We start from the raw sequence: 21,381 nt of genomic DNA on the forward strand, positions 1-21,381 counted from the left end.
TGCTTATACCAAACCTGAGACCCTTCCTATAGCATGAGATGTGATATCCAACTCCTTCCCATTCCAATCCTGAGACCCTTCCTATAGCATGAGATGTGATATCCAACTCCTTCCTATTCCAATCCTGAGACCCTTCCTATAGCATGAGATTTGATATCTCAATGCTTCTAATACTAAACCTGAGATCCTTCCGATAGCATGAGATGTGATATCTCAATGCTTCTAATACCAAACCTGAGATCATTCCTATAACACGAGATGTAATATCCAAATCCTTCCCCTTCCAAACCTGAGACCCTCCCTTTAGCATGAGATGTGATATCCAACTCCTTCCCATTCCAATCCTGATACCCTTCCTATAGCATGAGATGTGATGTCTCAATGCTTCTAATACCAAACCTGAGATCCTTCCTATAACATGAGATGTGATATCCAACTCCTTCCCATTCCAATCCTGAGACACTTCCTATAACATGAGAAGTGATATCTCCATGCTTGTACCAAACCTGAGACCCTTCCTATAGCATGAGATGTGATATCCAAATCCTTCCCATTCCAATCCTGAGACCCTTCCTATAGCATGAGATGTGATATCTTTATGCTTATACCAAACCTGAGAGCCTACCTATAGCATGAGATGTAATATGCAAGTCGATCCCATTCCAATCCTTAGACCCTTCCTACAGCATGCGATGTGATATCTCAATGATTCTGATACCAAACCAGAGACCCGTCCTATAACATGAGATGGGATATCCAACTCCTTCCCATTCCAATCCTGAGCCACTTCCGATAGCAGAGATGTGATATCTCAATGCTTATACCAAACCTGAGACCCTTCCTATAACATGAAATGTAATATCCAACTCCTTCCCGTTCCAAACCTGAGACCCTTCCTATAGCATATGTGATATCCAACTCCTTCCCATTCCAACCTGAGACCCTTCCTATAGCATGAGATGGGATATCCAACTACTTCCAAATCCAATCCTGATACCCTTCCGATAGCATGAGATGTGATATCTCAATCCCTCTAATACCAAACCTGAGATCCTTCCGATAGCATGAGAAGTGATATCTCAATGCTTCTAATACCAAACATGAGATCCTTCCTATAACATGAGATGTGATATCAAAATCCTTCCCCTTCCAAACCTGAGACCCTCCCTTTAGCATGAGATGTGATATCCAACTCCTTCCCATTCCAATCCTGAGACCCTTCTGATAGCATGAGATGTGATATTCAATGCCTCTAATACCAAACCTGAGATCCTACCTCTAACATGAAATGCGATATCCAACTCCTTCCCTTTCCAAACGTGAGACCCTCCCTATAGCATGAGATGTGATATCCAAGTCCTTCCCATCCCAATCCTGAGAACCTTCCTATAGCATGAGATGTGATATCTCAATGCTTCTAATACCAAACCTGAGACCCTTCCTATAACATAAGATGGGATATCCAACTCCTTCCCATTCCAATCCTGAGACCCTTCCGATAGCAGAGATGTGATATCTCAATGCTTATACCAAACCTGAGACCCTTCCTATGGTATGAGATGTCATATACAACTCCTTCCCATTCCAATCCTGAGACCCTTCCTATAGCATGAGATTTGATATCTCAATGCTTATACCAAACCTGAGACCCTTCCTATAGCATGAGATGTGATATCCAACTCCTTCCCATTCCAATCCTGAGACCCTTCCTATAACATGAGATGTGATGTCTCAATGCTTCTAACACCAAACCTGAGATCCTTCCTATGGCATGAGATGTCATATAAAACTCCTTCCCATTCCATTCCTGAGACCCTTCCTATAGCATGAGATGCGATATCCAACTCCTTCCCATTCCAATCCTGAGACCCTTCCTATAGCATGAGATGTGATATCTCAATGCTTCTAATACCAAACCTAAGATCCTTCCTATAACATGAGATGTGATATCCAAATCCTTCCCATTCCAACCCAAGACCCTTCCTATAGAATGAGATGGGATATCCAACTCCTTCCAAATCCAATCCTGATACCCTTCCGATAGCATGAGATGTGATATCCCAATGCTTCTACCAAACCTGAGACCCATACTATGGCATGAGATGTGATATCAAACTCCTTCCCATTCCAATTCTGAGACCCTTCCTATACCATGAGACTTGATGTCTCAATGCTTCTAATACCAAACCTGAGACCCATCCTATAACATGAGATGTGATATCTAAATCCTTCCCCTTCCAAACCTTAGACCCTTCCTTTATCATGAGATGGGATATCCAACTACTTCCAAATCCAATCCTGATACCCTTCCGATAGCATGAGATGTGATATCTCAATCCCTCTAATACCAAACCTGAGATCCTTCCGATAGCATGAGAAGTGATATCTCAATGCTTCTAATACCAAACCTGAGACCCTTCCTATAGCATGAGATCTGATATCCAACTCCATCCCATTCCAATCCTGAGACCCTTCCTATAACATGAGATGTGATGTCTCAATGCTTCTAATACCAAACCTGAGATCCTTCCTATGGCATGAGATGTCATGTAAAACTCCTTCCCATTCCATTCCTGAGACCCTTCTGATAGCATGAGATGTGATATCTCAATGCCTCTAATACCAAACCTGAGATCCTTCCGATAGCATGAGATGTGATATCTCAATGCTTCTAATACCAAACCTAAGATCCTTCCTATAACATGAGATGTGATATCCAAATCCTTCCCCTTCCAAACCTGAGACCCTCCCTTTAGCATGAGATGTAATATCCAACTCCTTCCCATTCCAATCCTGAGACCCTTCTGATAGCATGAGATGTGATATCTCAATGCCTCTAATACCAAACCTGAGATCCTTCCGATAGCATGAGATGTGATATCTCAATGCTTCTAATACCAAACCTAAGATCCTTCCTATAACATGAGATGTGATATCCAAATCCTTCCCCTTCCAAACCTGAGACCCTCCCTTTAGCATAAGATGTGATATCCAAATCCTTCCCATTCCAATCCTGAGACCCTTCTGATAGCATGAGATGTGATATCTCAATGCCTCTAATACCAAACCTGAGATCCTACCTCTAACATGAAATGTGATATCCAACTCCTTCCCTTTCCAAACGTGAGACCCTCCGTATAGCATGAGATGTGATATCCAAGTCCTTCCCATTCCAATCCTGAGACCCTTCCTATAGCATGAGATGTGATATCTCAATGCTTCTAATACCAAACCTGAGACCCTTCCTATAACATAGGATGGGATATCCAACTCCTTCCCATTTCAATCCTGAGACCCTTCCGATAGCAGAGATGTGATATCTCAATGCTTATACCAAACCTGAGACCCTTCCTATGGCATGAGATGTCATATACAACTCCTTCCCATTCCAATCCTGAGACCCTTCCTATAGCATGAGATGTGATATCCAACTCCTTCCCATTCCAATCCTGAGACCCTTCCTATAGCATGAGATTTGATATCTCAATGCTTCTAATACCAAACCTGAGATCCTTCCGATAGCATGAGATGTGATATCTCAATGCTTCTAATACCAAACCTGAGATCATTCCTATAACACGAGAGGTGATATCCAAATCCTTCCCCTTCCAAACATGAGACCCTTCCTATAGCAAAAATGTAATATCCAACTCCTACCCATTCCAATCCTGAGACCATTCCCATAGCATGAGATGTGATATCTCAATGCCTCTAATACCAAACCTGAGATCTTACCTCTAACATGAAATGTGATATCCAACTCCTTCCCCTTCCAAACCTGAGAGCCTTCCTATAGCATGAGATGTGATATCGAAGTATTTCCCATTCCAATCCTGAGACCCTTCATATAACATGAGATGTGATATCCAACTCCTACCCATTCCAACCTGAGACCCTTCCTATAGCATGAGATGGGATATCCAACTACTTCCAAATCCAATCCTGATACCCTTCCGATAGCATGAGATGTGATATCTCAATCCCTCTAATACCAAACCTGAGATCCTTCCGATAGCATGAGAAGTGATATCTCAATGCTTCTAATACCAAACATGAGATCCTTCCTATAACATGAGATGTGATATCAAAATCCTTCCCCTTCCAAACCTGAGACCCTCCCTTTAGCATAAGATGTGATATCCAAATCCTTCCCATTCCAATCCTGAGACCCTTCTGATAGCATGAGATGTGATATCTAAATGCCTCTAATACCAAACCTGAGATCCTACCTCTAACATGAAATGTGATATCCAACTCCTTCCCTTTCCAAACGTGAGACCCTCCGTGTAGCATGAGATGTGATATCCAAGTCCATCCCATTCCAATCCTGAGACCCTTCCTATAGCATGAGATGTGATATCACAATGCTTCTAATACCAAACCTGAGACCCTTCCTATAACATAAGATGGGATATCCAACTCCTTCCCTTTTCAATCCTGAGACCCTTCCGATAGCAGAGATGTGATATCTCAATGCTTATACCAAACCTGAGACCCTTCCTATGGCATGAGATGTCATATACAACTCCTTCCCATTCCAATCCTGAGACCCTTCCTATAGCATGAGATGTGATATCCAACTCCTTCCCATTCCAATCCTGAGACCCTTCCTATAGCATGAGATTTGATATCTCAATGCTTCTAATAGCAAACCTGAGATCCTTCCGATAGCATGAGATGTGATATCTCAATGCTTCTAATACCAAACCTGAGATCATTCCTATAACACGAGATGTGATATCCAAATCCTTCCCCTTCCAAACCTGAGACCCTCCCTTTAGCATGAGATGTGATATCCAACTCCTTCCCATTCCAATCCTGAGACCCTTCTGATAGCATGAGATGTGATATCTCAATGCCTCTAATACCAAACCTGAGATCTTACCTCTAACATGAAATGTGATATCCAACTCCTTCCCCTTCCAAACCTGAGAGCCTTCCTATAGCATGAGATGTGATATCGAAGTATTTCCCATTCCAATCCTGAGACCCTTCATATAACATGAGATGTGATATCCAACTCCTTCCCATTACAACCTGAGACCCTTCCTATAGCATGAGATGGGATATCCAACTACTTCCAAATCCAATCCTGATACCCTTCCGATAGCATGAGATGTGATATCTCAATCCCTCTAATACCAAACCTGAGATCCTTCCGATAGCATGAGAAGTGATATCTCAATGCTTCTAATACCAAACATGAGATCCTTCCTATAACATGAGATGTGATATCAAAATCCTTCCCCTTCCAAACCTGAGACCCTCCCTTTAGCATGAGATGTGATATCCAACTCCTTCCCATTCCAATCCTGAGACCCTTCTGATAGCATGAGATGTGATATTCAATGCCTCTAATACCAAACCTGAGATCCTACCTCTAACATGAAATGCGATATCCAACTCCTTCCCTTTCCAAACGTGAGACCCTCCCTATAGCATGAGATGTGATATCCAAGTCCTTCCCATTCCAATCCTGAGAACCTTCCTATAGCATGAGATGTGATATCTCAATGCTTCTAATACCAAACCTGAGACCCTTCCTATAACATAAGATGGGATATCCAACTCCTTCCCATTCCAATCCTGAGACCCTTCCGATAGCAGAGATGTTATATCTCAATGCTTATACCAAACCTGAGACCCTTCCTATGGTATGAGATGTCATATACAACTCCTTCCCATTCCAATCCTGAGACCCTTCCTATAGCATGAGATTTGATATCTCAATGCTTATACCAAACCTGAGACCCTTCCTATAGCATGAGATGTGATATCCAACTCCTTCCCATTCCAATCCTGAGACCCTTCCTATAACATGAGATGTGATGTCTCAATGCTTCTAACACCAAACCTGAGATCCTTCCTATGGCATGAGATGTCATATAAAACTCCTTCCCATTCCATTCCTGAGACCCTTCCTATAGCATGAGATGCGATATCCAACTCCTTCCCATTCCAATCCTGAGACCCTTCCTATAGCATGAGATGTGATATCTCAATGCTTCTAATACCAAACCTAAGATCCTTCCTATAACATGAGATGTGATATCCAAATCCTTCCCATTCCAACCCAAGACCCTTCCTATAGAATGAGATGGGATATCCAACTCCTTCCAAATCCAATCCTGATACCCTTCCGATAGCATGAGATGTGATATCCCAATGCTTCTACCAAACCTGAGACCCATACTATGGCATGAGATGTGATATCAAACTCCTTCCCATTCCAATTCTGAGACCCTTCCTATACCATGAGACTTGATGTCTCAATGCTTCTAATACCAAACCTGAGACCCATCCTATAACATGAGATGTGATATCTAAATCCTTCCCCTTCCAAACCTTAGACCCTTCCTTTATCATGAGATGGGATATCCAACTACTTCCAAATCCAATCCTGATACCCTTCCGATAGCATGAGATGTGATATCTCAATCCCTCTAATACCAAACCTGAGATCCTTCCGATAGCATGAGAAGTGATATCTCAATGCTTCTAATACCAAACCTGAGACCCTTCCTATAGCATGAGATCTGATATCCAACTCCATCCCATTCCAATCCTGAGACCCTTCCTATAACATGAGATGTGATGTCTCAATGCTTCTAATACCAAACCTGAGATCCTTCCTATGGCATGAGATGTCATGTAAAACTCCTTCCCATTCCATTCCTGAGACCCTTCTGATAGCATGAGATGTGATATCTCAATGCCTCTAATACCAAACCTGAGATCCTTCCGATAGCATGAGATGTGATATCTCAATGCTTCTAATACCAAACCTAAGATCCTTCCTATAACATGAGATGTGATATCCAAATCCTTCCCCTTCCAAACCTGAGACCCTCCCTTTAGCATGAGATGTAATATCCAACTCCTTCCCATTCCAATCCTGAGACCCTTCTGATAGCATGAGATGTGATATCTCAATGCCTCTAATACCAAACCTGAGATCCTTCCGATAGCATGAGATGTGATATCTCAATGCTTCTAATACCAAACCTAAGATCCTTCCTATAACATGAGATGTGATATCCAAATCCTTCCCCTTCCAAACCTGAGACCCTCCCTTTAGCATAAGATGTGATATCCAAATCCTTCCCATTCCAATCCTGAGACCCTTCTGATAGCATGAGATGTGATATCTCAATGCCTCTAATACCAAACCTGAGATCCTACCTCTAACATGAAATGTGATATCCAACTCCTTCCCTTTCCAAACGTGAGACCCTCCGTATAGCATGAGATGTGATATCCAAGTCCTTCCCATTCCAATCCTGAGACCCTTCCTATAGCATGAGATGTGATATCTCAATGCTTCTAATACCAAACCTGAGACCCTTCCTATAACATAGGATGGGATATCCAACTCCTTCCCATTTCAATCCTGAGACCCTTCCGATAGCAGAGATGTGATATCTCAATGCTTATACCAAACCTGAGACCCTTCCTATGGCATGAGATGTCATATACAACTCCTTCCCATTCCAATCCTGAGACCCTTCCTATAGCATGAGATGTGATATCCAACTCCTTCCCATTCCAATCCTGAGACCCTTCCTATAGCATGAGATTTGATATCTCAATGCTTCTAATACCAAACCTGAGATCCTTCCGATAGCATGAGATGTGATATCTCAATGCTTCTAATACCAAACCTGAGATCATTCCTATAACACGAGAGGTGATATCCAAATCCTTCCCCTTCCAAACATGAGACCCTTCCTATAGCAAAAATGTAATATCCAACTCCTACCCATTCCAATCCTGAGACCATTCCCATAGCATGAGATGTGATATCTCAATGCCTCTAATACCAAACCTGAGATCTTACCTCTAACATGAAATGTGATATCCAACTCCTTCCCCTTCCAAACCTGAGAGCCTTCCTATAGCATGAGATGTGATATCGAAGTATTTCCCATTCCAATCCTGAGACCCTTCATATAACATGAGATGTGATATCCAACTCCTACCCATTCCAACCTGAGACCCTTCCTATAGCATGAGATGGGATATCCAACTACTTCCAAATCCAATCCTGATACCCTTCCGATAGCATGAGATGTGATATCTCAATCCCTCTAATACCAAACCTGAGATCCTTCCGATAGCATGAGAAGTGATATCTCAATGCTTCTAATACCAAACATGAGATCCTTCCTATAACATGAGATGTGATATCAAAATCCTTCCCCTTCCAAACCTGAGACCCTCCCTTTAGAATGAGATGTTATATCCAACTCCTTCCCATTCCAATCCTGAGACCCTTCTGATAGCATGAGATGTGATATTCAATGCCTCTAATACCAAACCTGAGATCCTACCTCTAACATGAAATGCGATATCCAACTCCTTCCCTTTCCAAACGTGAGACCCTCCCTATAGCATGAGATGTGATATCCAAGTCCTTCCCATTCCAATCCTGAGAACCTTCCTATAGCATGAGATGTGATATCTCAATGTTTCTAATACCAAACCTGAGACCCTTCCTATAACATAAAATGGGATATCCAACTCCTTCCCATTCCAATCCAGAGACCCTTCCGATAGCAGAGATGTGATATCTCAATGCTTATACCAAACCTGAGACCCTTCCTATGGTATGAGATGTCATATACAACTCCTTCCCATTCCAATCCTGAGACCCTTCCTATAGCATGAGATTTGATATCTCAATGCTTATACCAAACCTGAGACCCTTCCTATAACATGAAATGTGATATCCAACTCCTTCCCGTTCCAAACCTGAGACCCTTCCTATAGCATATGTGATATCCAACTCCTTCCCATTCCAAACATGAGACCCTTCCTATAGCAAGAATGTAATATCCACCTCCTACCCATTCCAATCCTGAGACCATTCCTATAGCATGAGATGTGATATCTCAATGCTTCTAATACCAAACCTGAGATACTTCCTATGACATGAGATGTGATATCCAATTCCTTCCCATTCCAATCCTGACACCCTTCCTATAACATGAGATGTGATGTCTCAATGCTTCTAATACCAAACCTGAGATCCTTCCTATGGCATGAGATGTCATATAAAACTCCTTCCCATTCCAATCCTGAGACCCTTCCTATAGCATGAGATGTGATATCCAACTCCTTCCTATTCCAATCCTGAGACCCTTCCTATAGCATGAGATTTGATATCTCAATGCTTCTAATACTAAACCTGAGATCCTTCCGATAGCATGAGATGTGATATCTCAATGCTTCTAATACCAAACCTGAGATCATTCCTATAACACGAGATGTAATATCCAAATCCTTCCCCTTCCAAACCTGAGACCCTCCCTTTAGCATGAGATGTGATATCCAACTCCTTCCCATTCCAATCCTGATACCCTTCCTATAGCATGAGATGTGATGTCTCAATGCTTCTAATACCAAACCTGAGATCCTTCCTATAACATGAGATGTGATATCCAACTCCTTCCCATTCCAATCCTGAGACACTTCCTATAACATGAGAAGTGATATCTCCATGCTTGTACCAAACCTGAGACCCTTCCTATAGCATGAGATGTGATATCCAAATCCTTCCCATTCCAATCCTGAGACCCTTCCTATAGCATGAGATGTGATATCTTTATGCTTATACCAAACCTGAGAGCCTACCTATAGCATGAGATGTGATATGCAAGTCGATCCCATTCCAATCCTTAGACCCTTCCTACAGCATGCGATGTGATATCTCAATGATTCTGATACCAAACCAGAGACCCGTCCTATAACATGAGATGGGATATCCAACTCCTTCCCATTCCAATCCTGAGCCACTTCCGATAGCAGAGATGTGATATCTCAATGCTTATACCAAACCTGAGACCCTTCCTATAACATGAAATGTGATATCCAACTCCTTCCCGTTCCAAACCTGAGACCCTTCCTATAGCATATGTGATATCCAACTCCTTCCCATTCCAAACATGAGACCCTTCCTATAGCAAGAATGTAATATCCAACTCCTACCCATTCCAAACCTGAAACCCTTCCTACAGCATTCGATGTGATATCTCAATGCTTCTAATACCAAACCTGAGACCCGTCCTATAACATGAGATGGGATATCCAACTCCTTCCCGTTCCAAACCTGATACCATTCCTATAGCATGAGATGTGATATCCAACTCCTTCCCATCCCAATCCTGAGACACCTCCGATAGCAGAGATGTGATATCTCAATGCTTATACCAAACCTGAGACTCTATCTATAACATGAGATGTGATATCCAACTCCTTCCAGTTCCAAACCTGAGACCCTTCCTATAGCATGAGATGTGATATCGAACTCCTTCACCTTCCAATCCTGAGACCCTTCCAAAAGCATGAGATGTGATATCTCAATGCTTCTAATACCAAACCTGAGACCCTTCCTATAACATAAGATGGGATATCCAACTCCTTCCCATTCCAATCCTGAGACCCTTCCAATAGCAGAGATGTGATATCTCAATGCTTATACCAAACCTGAGACCCTTCCTATGGCATGAGATGTCATATACAACTCCTTCCCATTCCAATCCTGAGACCCTTCCTATAGCATGAGATGTGATATCTCAATGTTTATACCAAACCTGAGACCCTTCCTATAGCATGAGATCTGATATCCAACTCCATCCCATTCCAATCCTGAGACCCTTCCTATAACATGAGATGTGATGTCTCAATGCTTCTAATACCAAACCTGAGATCCTTCCTATGGCATGAGATTTCATGTAAAACTCCTTCCCATTCCATTCCTGAGACCCTTCCGATAGCATGAGATGTGATATCTCAATGCTTCTAATACCAAACCTAAGATCCTTCCTATAACATGAGATGTGATATCCAAATCCTTCCCCTTCCAAACCTGAGACCCTCCCTTTAGCATGAGATGTGATATCCAACTCCTTCCCATTCCAATCCTGAGACCCTTCTGATAGCATGAGATGTGATATCTCAATGCCTCTAATACCAAACCTGAGATCCTTCCGATAGCATGAGATGTGATATCTCAATGCTTCTAATACCAAACCTAAGATACTTCCTATAACATGAGATGTGATATCCAAATCCTTCCCCTTCCAAACCTGAGACCCTCCCTTTAGCATAAGATGTGATATCCAAATCCTTCCCATTCCAATCCTGAGACCCTTCTGATAGCATGAGATGTGATATCTCAATGCCTCTAATACCAAACCTGAGATCCTACCTCTAACATGAAATGTGATATCCAACTCCTTCCCTTTCCAAACGTGAGACCCTCCGTGTAGCATGAGATGTGATATCCAAGTCCATCCCATTCCAATCCTGAGACCCTTCCTATAGCATGAGATGTGATATCACAATGCTTCTAATACCAAACCTGAGACCCTTCCTATAACATAAGATGGGATATCCAACTCCTTCCCTTTTCAATCCTGAGACCCTTCCGATAGCAGAGATGTGATATCTCAATGCTTATACCAAACCTGAGACCCTTCCTATGGCATGAGATGTCATATACAACTCCTTCCCATTCCAATCCTGAGACCCTTCCTATAGCATGAGATGTGATATCCAACTCCTTCCCATTCCAATCCTGAGACCCTTCCTATAGCATGAGATTTGATATCTCAATGCTTCTAATAGCAAACCTGAGATCCTTCCGATAGCATGAGATGTGATATCTCAATGCTTCTAATACCAAACCTGAGATCATTCCTATAACACGAGATGTGATATCCAAATCCTTCCCCTTCCAAACCTGAGACCCTCCCTTTAGCATGAGATGTGATATCCAACTCCTTCCCATTCCAATCCTGAGACCCTTCTGATAGCATGAGATGTGATATCTCAATGCCTCTAATACCAAACCTGAGATCTTACCTCTAACATGAAATGTGATATCCAACTCCTTCCCCTTCCAAACCTGAGAGCCTTCCTATAGCATGAGATGTGATATCGAAGTATTTCCCATTCCAATCCTGAGACCCTTCATATAACATGAGATGTGATATCCAACTCCTTCCCATTACAACCTGAGACCCTTCCTATAGCATGAGATGGGATATCCAACTACTTCCAAATCCAATCCTGATACCCTTCCGATAGCATGAGATGTGATATCTCAATCCCTCTAATACCAAACCTGAGATCCTTCCGATAGCATGAGAAGTGATATCTCAATGCTTCTAATACCAAACATGAGATCCTTCCTATAACATGAGATGTGATATCAAAATCCTTCCCCTTCCAAACCTGAGACCCTCCCTTTAGCATGAGATGTGATATCCAACTCCTTCCCATTCCAATCCTGAGACCCTTCTGATAGCATGAGATGTGATATTCAATGCCTCTAATACCAAACCTGAGATCCTACCTCTAACATGAAATGCGATATCCAACTCCTTCCCTTTCCAAACGTGAGACCCTCCCTATAGCATGAGATGTGATATCCAAGTCCTTCCCATTCCAATCCTGAGAACCTTCCTATAGCATGAGATGTGATATCTCAATGCTTCTAATACCAAACCTGAGACCCTTCCTATAACATAAGATGGGATATCCAACTCCTTCCCATTCCAATCCTGAGACCCTTCCGATAGCAGAGATGTTATATCTCAATGCTTATACCAAACCTGAGACCCTTCCTATGGTATGAGATGTCATATACAACTCCTTCCCATTCCAATCCTGAGACCCTTCCTATAGCATGAGATTTGATATCTCAATGCTTATACCAAACCTGAGACCCTTCCTATAGCATGAGATGTGATATCCAACTCCTTCCCATTCCAATCCTGAGACCCTTCCTATAGCATGAGATGTGATATCCAACTCCTTCCTATTCCAATCCTGAGACCCTTCCTATAGCATGAGATTTGATATCTCAATGCTTCTAATACTAAACCTGAGATCCTTCCGATAGCATGAGATGTGATATCTCAATGCTTCTAATACCAAACCTGAGATCATTCCTATAACACGAGATGTAATATCCAAATCCTTCCCCTTCCAAACCTGAGACCCTCCCTTTAGCATGAGATGTGATATCCAACTCCTTCCCATTCCAATCCTGATACCCTTCCTATAGCATGAGATGTGATGTCTCAATGCTTCTAATACCAAACCTGAGATCCTTCCTATAACATGAGATGTGATATCCAACTCCTTCCCATTCCAATCCTGAGACACTTCCTATAACATGAGAAGTGATATCTCCATGCTTGTACCAAACCTGAGACCCTTCCTATAGCATGAGATGTGATATCCAAATCCTTCCCATTCCAATCCTGAGACCCTTCCTATAGCATGAGATGTGATATCTTTATGCTTATACCAAACCTGAGAGCCTACCTATAGCATGAGATGTAATATGCAAGTCGATCCCATTCCAATCCTTAGACCCTTCCTACAGCATGCGATGTGATATCTCAATGATTCTGATACCAAACCAGAGACCCGTCCTATAACATGAGATGGGATATCCAACTCCTTCCCATTCCAATCCTGAGCCACTTCCGATAGCAGAGATGTGATATCTCAATGCTTATACCAAACCTGAGACCCTTCCTATAACATGAAATGTAATATCCAACTCCTTCCCGTTCCAAACCTGAGACCCTTCCTATAGCATATGTGATATCCAACTCCTTCCCATTCCAACCTGAGACCCTTCCTATAGCATGAGATGGGATATCCAACTACTTCCAAATCCAATCCTGATACCCTTCCGATAGCATGAGATGTGATATCTCAATCCCTCTAATACCAAACCTGAGATCCTTCCGATAGCATGAGAAGTGATATCTCAATGCTTCTAATACCAAACATGAGATCCTTCCTATAACATGAGATGTGATATCAAAATCCTTCCCCTTCCAAACCTGAGACCCTCCCTTTAGCATGAGATGTGATATCCAACTCCTTCCCATTCCAATCCTGAGACCCTTCTGATAGCATGAGATGTGATATTCAATGCCTCTAATACCAAACCTGAGATCCTACCTCTAACATGAAATGCGATATCCAACTCCTTCCCTTTCCAAACGTGAGACCCTCCCTATAGCATGAGATGTGATATCCAAGTCCTTCCCATCCCAATCCTGAGAACCTTCCTATAGCATGAGATGTGATATCTCAATGCTTCTAATACCAAACCTGAGACCCTTCCTATAACATAAGATGGGATATCCAACTCCTTCCCATTCCAATCCTGAGACCCTTCCGATAGCAGAGATGTGATATCTCAATGCTTATACCAAACCTGAGACCCTTCCTATGGTATGAGATGTCATATACAACTCCTTCCCATTCCAATCCTGAGACCCTTCCTATAGCATGAGATTTGATATCTCAATGCTTATACCAAACCTGAGACCCTTCCTATAGCATGAGATGTGATATCCAACTCCTTCCCATTCCAATCCTGAGACCCTTCCTATAACATGAGATGTGATGTCTCAATGCTTCTAACACCAAACCTGAGATCCTTCCTATGGCATGAGATGTCATATAAAACTCCTTCCCATTCCATTCCTGAGACCCTTCCTATAGCATGAGATGCGATATCCAACTCCTTCCCATTCCAATCCTGAGACCCTTCCTATAGCATGAGATGTGATATCTCAATGCTTCTAATACCAAACCTAAGATCCTTCCTATAACATGAGATGTGATATCCAAATCCTTCCCATTCCAACCCAAGACCCTTCCTATAGAATGAGATGGGATATCCAACTCCTTCCAAATCCAATCCTGATACCCTTCCGATAGCATGAGATGTGATATCCCAATGCTTCTACCAAACCTGAGACCCATACTATGGCATGAGATGTGATATCAAACTCCTTCCCATTCCAATTCTGAGACCCTTCCTATACCATGAGACTTGATGTCTCAATGCTTCTAATACCAAACCTGAGACCCATCCTATAACATGAGATGTGATATCTAAATCCTTCCCCTTCCAAACCTTAGACCCTTCCTTTATCATGAGATGGGATATCCAACTACTTCCAAATCCAATCCTGATACCCTTCCGATAGCATGAGATGTGATATCTCAATCCCTCTAATACCAAACCTGAGATCCTTCCGATAGCATGAGAAGTGATATCTCAATGCTTCTAATACCAAACCTGAGACCCTTCCTATAGCATGAGATCTGATATCCAACTCCATCCCATTCCAATCCTGAGACCCTTCCTATAACATGAGATGTGATGTCTCAATGCTTCTAATACCAAACCTGAGATCCTTCCTATGGCATGAGATGTCATGTAAAACTCCTTCCCATTCCATTCCTGAGACCCTTCTGATAGCATGAGATGTGATATCTCAATGCCTCTAATACCAAACCTGAGATCCTTCCGATAGCATGAGATGTGATATCTCAATGCTTCTAATACCAAACCTAAGATCCTTCCTATAACATGAGATGTGATATCCAAATCCTTCCCCTTCCAAACCTGAGACCCTCCCTTTAGCATGAGATGTAATATCCAACTCCTTCCCATTCCAATCCTGAGACCCTTCTGATAGCATGAGATGTGATATCTCAATGCCTCTAATACCAAACCTGAGATCCTTCCGATAGCATGAGATGTGATATCTCAATGCTTCTAATACCAAACCTAAGATCCTTCCTATAACATGAGATGTGATATCCAAATCCTTCCCCTTCCAAACCTGAGACCCTCCCTTTAGCATAAGATGTGATATCCAAATCCTTCCCATTCCAATCCTGAGACCCTTCTGATAGCATGAGATGTGATATCTCAATGCCTCTAATACCAAACCTGAGATCCTACCTCTAACATGAAATGTGATATCCAACTCCTTCCCTTTCCAAACGTGAGACCCTCCGTATAGCATGAGATGTGATATCCAAGTCCTTCCCATTCCAATCCTGAGACCCTTCCTATAGCATGAGATGTGATATCTCAATGCTTCTAATACCAAACCTGAGACCCTTCCTATAACATAGGATGGGATATCCAACTCCTTCCCATTTCAATCCTGAGACCCTTCCGATAGCAGAGATGTGATATCTCAATGCTTATACCAAACCTGAGACCCTTCCTATGGCATGAGATGTCATATACAACTCCTTCCCATTCCAATCCTGAGACCCTTCCTATAGCATGAGATGTGATATCCAACTCCTTCCCATTCCAATCCTGAGACCCTTCCTATAGCATGAGATTTGATATCTCAATGCTTCTAATACCAAACCTGAGATCCTTCCGATAGCATGAGATGTGATATCTCAATGCTTCTAATACCAAACCTGAGATCATTCCTATAACACGAGAGGTGATATCCAAATCCTTCCCCTTCCAAACATGAGACCCTTCCTATAGCAAAAATGTAATATCCAACTCCTACCCATTCCAATCCTGAGACCATTCCCATAGCATGAGATGTGATATCTCAATGCCTCTAATACCAAACCTGAGATCTTACCTCTAACATGAAATGTGATATCCAACTCCTTCCCCTTCCAAACCTGAGAGCCTTCCTATAGCATGAGATGTGATATCGAAGTATTTCCCATTCCAATCCTGAGACCCTTCATATAACATGAGATGTGATATCCAACTCCTACCCATTCCAACCTGAGACCCTTCCTATAGCATGAGATGGGATATCCAACTACTTCCAAATCCAATCCTGATACCCTTCCGATAGCATGAGATGTGATATCTCAATCCCTCTAATACCAAACCTGAGATCCTTCCGATAGCATGAGAAGTGATATCTCAATGCTTCTAATACCAAACATGAGATCCTTCCTATAACATGAGATGTGATATCAAAATCCTTCCCCTTCCAAACCTGAGACCCTCCCTTTAGAATGAGATGTTATATCCAACTCCTTCCCATTCCAATCCTGAGACCCTTCTGATAGCATGAGATGTGATATTCAATGCCTCTAATACCAAACCTGAGATCCTACCTCTAACATGAAATGCGATATCCAACTCCTTCCCTTTCCAAACGTGAGACCCTCCCTATAGCATGAGATGTGATATCCAAGTCCTTCCCATTCCAATCCTGAGAACCTTCCTATAGCATGAGATGTGATATCTCAATGTTTCTAATACCAAACCTGAGACCCTTCCTATAACATAAGATGGGATATCCAACTCCTTCCCATTCCAATCCAGAGACCCTTCCGATAGCAGAGATGTGATATCTCAATGCTTATACCAAACCTGAGACCCTTCCTATGGTATGAGATGTCATATACAACTCCTTCCCATTCCAATCCTGAGACCCTTCCTATAGCATGAGATTTGATATCTCAATGCTTATACCAAACCTGAGACCCTTCCTATAACATGAAATGTGATATCCAACTCCTTCCCGTTCCAAACCTGAGACCCTTCCTATAGCATATGTGATATCCAACTCCTTCCCATTCCAAACATGAGACCCTTCCTATAGCAAGAATGTAATATCCACCTCCTACCCATTCCAATCCTGAGACCATTCCTATAGCATGAGATGTGATATCTCAATGCTTCTAATACCAAACCTGAGATACTTCCTATGACATGAGATGTGATATCCAATTCCTTCCCATTCCAATCCTGACACCCTTCCTATAACATGAGATGTGATGTCTCAATGCTTCTAATACCAAACCTGAGATCCTTCCTATGACATGAGATGTCATATAAAACTCCTTCCCATTCCAATCCTGAGACCCTTCCTATAGCATGAGATGTGATATCCAACTCCTTCCTATTCCAATCCTGAGACCCTTCCTATAGCATGAGATTTGATATCTCAATGCTTCTAATACTAAACCTGAGATCCTTCCGATAGCATGAGATGTGATATCTCAATGCTTCTAATACCAAACCTGAGATCATTCCTATAACACGAGATGTAATATCCAAATCCTTCCCCTTCCAAACCTGAGACCCTCCCTTTAGCATGAGATGTGATATCCAACTCCTTCCCATTCCAATCCTGATACCCTTCCTATAGCATGAGATGTGATGTCTCAATGCTTCTAATACCAAACCTGAGATCCTTCCTATAACATGAGATGTGATATCCAACTCCTTCCCATTCCAATCCTGAGACACTTCCTATAACATGAGAAGTGATATCTCCATGCTTGTACCAAACCTGAGACCCTTCCTATAGCATGAGATGTGATATCCAAATCCTTCCCATTCCAATCCTGAGACCCTTCCTATAGCATGAGATGTGATATCTTTATGCTTATACCAAACCTGAGAGCCTACCTATAGCATGAGATGTGATATGCAAGTCGATCCCATTCCAATCCTTAGACCCTTCCTACAGCATGCGATGTGATATCTCAATGATTCTGATACCAAACCAGAGACCCGTCCTATAACATGAGATGGGATATCCAACTCCTTCCCATTCCAATCCTGAGCCACTTCCGATAGCAGAGATGTGATATCTCAATGCTTATACCAAACCTGAGACCCTTCCTATAACATGAAATGTGATATCCAACTCCTTCCCGTTCCAAACCTGAGACCCTTCCTATAGCATATGTGATATCCAACTCCTTCCCATTCCAAACATGAGACCCTTCCTATAGCAAGAATGTAATATCCAACTCCTACCCATTCCAAACCTGAAACCCTTCCTACAGCATTCGATGTGATATCTCAATGCTTCTAATACCAAACCTGAGACCCGTCCTATAACATGAGATGGGATATCCAACTCCTTCCCGTTCCAAACCTGATACCATTCCTATAGCATGAGATGTGATATCCAACTCCTTCCCATCCTAATCCTGAGACACCTCCGATAGCAGAGATGTGATATCTCAATGCTTATACCAAACCTGAGACTCTTCCTATAACATGAGATGTGATATCCAACTCCTTCCAGTTCCAAACCTGAGACCCTTCCTATAGCATGAGATGTGATATCGAACTCCTTCACCTTCCAATCCTGAGACCCTTCCAAAAGCATGAGATGTGATATCTCAATGCTTCTAATACCAAACCTGAGACCCTTCCTATAACATAAGATGGGATATCCAACTCCTTCCCATTCCAATCCTGAGACCCTTCCAATAGCAGAGATGTGATATCTCAATGCTTATACCAAACCTGAGACCCTTCCTATGGCATGAGATGTCATATACAACTCCTTCCCATTCCAATCCTGAGACCCTTCCTATAGCATGAGATGTGATATCTCAATGTTTATACCAAACCTGAGACCCTTCCTATAGCATGAGATCTGATATCCAACTCCATCCCATTCCAATCCTGAGACCCTTCCTATAACATGAGATGTGATGTCTCAATGCTTCTAATACCAAACCTGAGATCCTTCCTATGGCATGAGATTTCATGTAAAACTCCTTCCCATTCCATTCCTGAGACCCTTCCGATAGCATGAGATGTGATATCTCAATGCTTCTAATACCAAACCTAAGATCCTTCCTATAACATGAGATGTGATATCCAAATCCTTCCCCTTCCAAACCTGAGACCCTCCCTTTAGCATGAGATGTGATATCCAACTCCTTCCCATTCCAATCCTGAGACCCTTCTGATAGCATGAGATGTGATATCTCAATGCCTCTAATACCAAACCTGAGATCCTTCCGATAGCATGAGATGTGATATCTCAATGCTTCTAATACCAAACCTAAGATACTTCCTATAACATGAGATGTGATATCCAAATCCTTCCCCTTCCAAACCTGAGACCCTCCCTTTAGCATAAGATGTGATATCCAAATCCTTCCCATTCCAATCCTGAGACCCTTCTGATAGCATGAGATGTGATATCTCAATGCCTCTAATACCAAACCTGAGATCCTACCTCTAACATGAAATGTGATATCCAACTCCTTCCCTTTCCAAACGTGAGACCCTCCGTGTAGCATGAGATGTGATATCCAAGTCCATCCCATTCCAATCCTGAGACCCTTCCTATAGCATGAGATGTGATATCACAATGCTTCTAATACCAAACCTGAGACCCTTCCTATAACATAAGATGGGATATCCAACTCCTTCCCTTTTCAATCCTGAGACCCTTCCGATAGCAGAGATGTGATATCTCAATGCTTATACCAAACCTGAGACCCTTCCTATGGCATGAGATGTCATATACAACTCCTTCCCATTCCAATCCTGAGACCCTTCCTATAGCATGAGATGTGATATCCAACTCCTTCCCATTCCAATCCTGAGACCCTTCCTATAGCATGAGATTTGATATCTCAATGCTTCTAATAGCAAACCTGAGATCCTTCCGATAGCATGAGATGTGATATCTCAATGCTTCTAATACCAAACCTGAGATCATTCCTATAACACGAGATGTGATATCCAAATCCTTCCCCTTCCAAACCTGAGACCCTCCCTTTAGCATGAGATGTGATATCCAACTCCTTCCCATTCCAATCCTGAGACCCTTCTGATAGCATGAGATGTGATATCTCAATGCCTCTAATACCAAACCTGAGATCTTACCTCTAACATGAAATGTGATATCCAACTCCTTCCCCTTCCAAACCTGAGAGCCTTCCTATAGCATGAGATGTGATATCGAAGTATTTCCCATTCCAATCCTGAGACCCTTCATATAACATGAGATGTGATATCCAACTCCTTCCCATTACAACCTGAGACCCTTCCTATAGCATGAGATGGGATATCCAACTACTTCCAAATCCAATCCTGATACCCTTCCGATAGCATGAGATGTGATATCTCAATCCCTCTAATACCAAACCTGAGATCCTTCCGATAGCATGAGAAGTGATATCTCAATGCTTCTAATACCAAACATGAGATCCTTCCTATAACATGAGATGTGATATCAAAATCCTTCCCCTTCCAAACCTGAGACCCTCCCTTTAGCATGAGATGTGATATCCAACTCCTTCCCATTCCAGTCCTGAGACCCTTCTGATAGCATGAGATGTGATATTCAATGCCTCTAATACCAAACCTGAGATCCTACCTCTAACATGAAATGCGATATCCAACTCCTTCCCTTTCCAAACGTGAGACCCTCCCTATAGCATGAGATGTGATATCCAAGTCCTTCCCATTCCAATCCTGAGAACCTTCCTATAGCATGAGATGTGATATCTCAATGCTTCTAATACCAAACCTGAGACCCTTCCTATAACATAAGATGGGATATCCAACTCCTTCCCATTCCAATCCTGAGACCCTTCCGATAGCAGAGATGTTATATCTCAATGCTTATACCAAACCTGAGACCCTTCCTATGGTATGAGATGTCATATACAACTCCTTCCCATTCCAATCCTGAGACCCTTCCTATAGCATGAGATTTGATATCTCAATGCTTATACCAAACCTGAGACCCTTCCTATAGCATGAGATGTGATATCCAACTCCTTCCCATT

The sequence above is a fragment of the Ambystoma mexicanum genome, chromosome 14, assembly GCF_040938575.1.
Source record: "Ambystoma mexicanum isolate Mex_15411 chromosome 14, UKY_AmexF1_1, whole genome shotgun sequence".
In the NCBI taxonomy this organism is placed as follows: Eukaryota; Metazoa; Chordata; class Amphibia; order Caudata; family Ambystomatidae; genus Ambystoma; species Ambystoma mexicanum.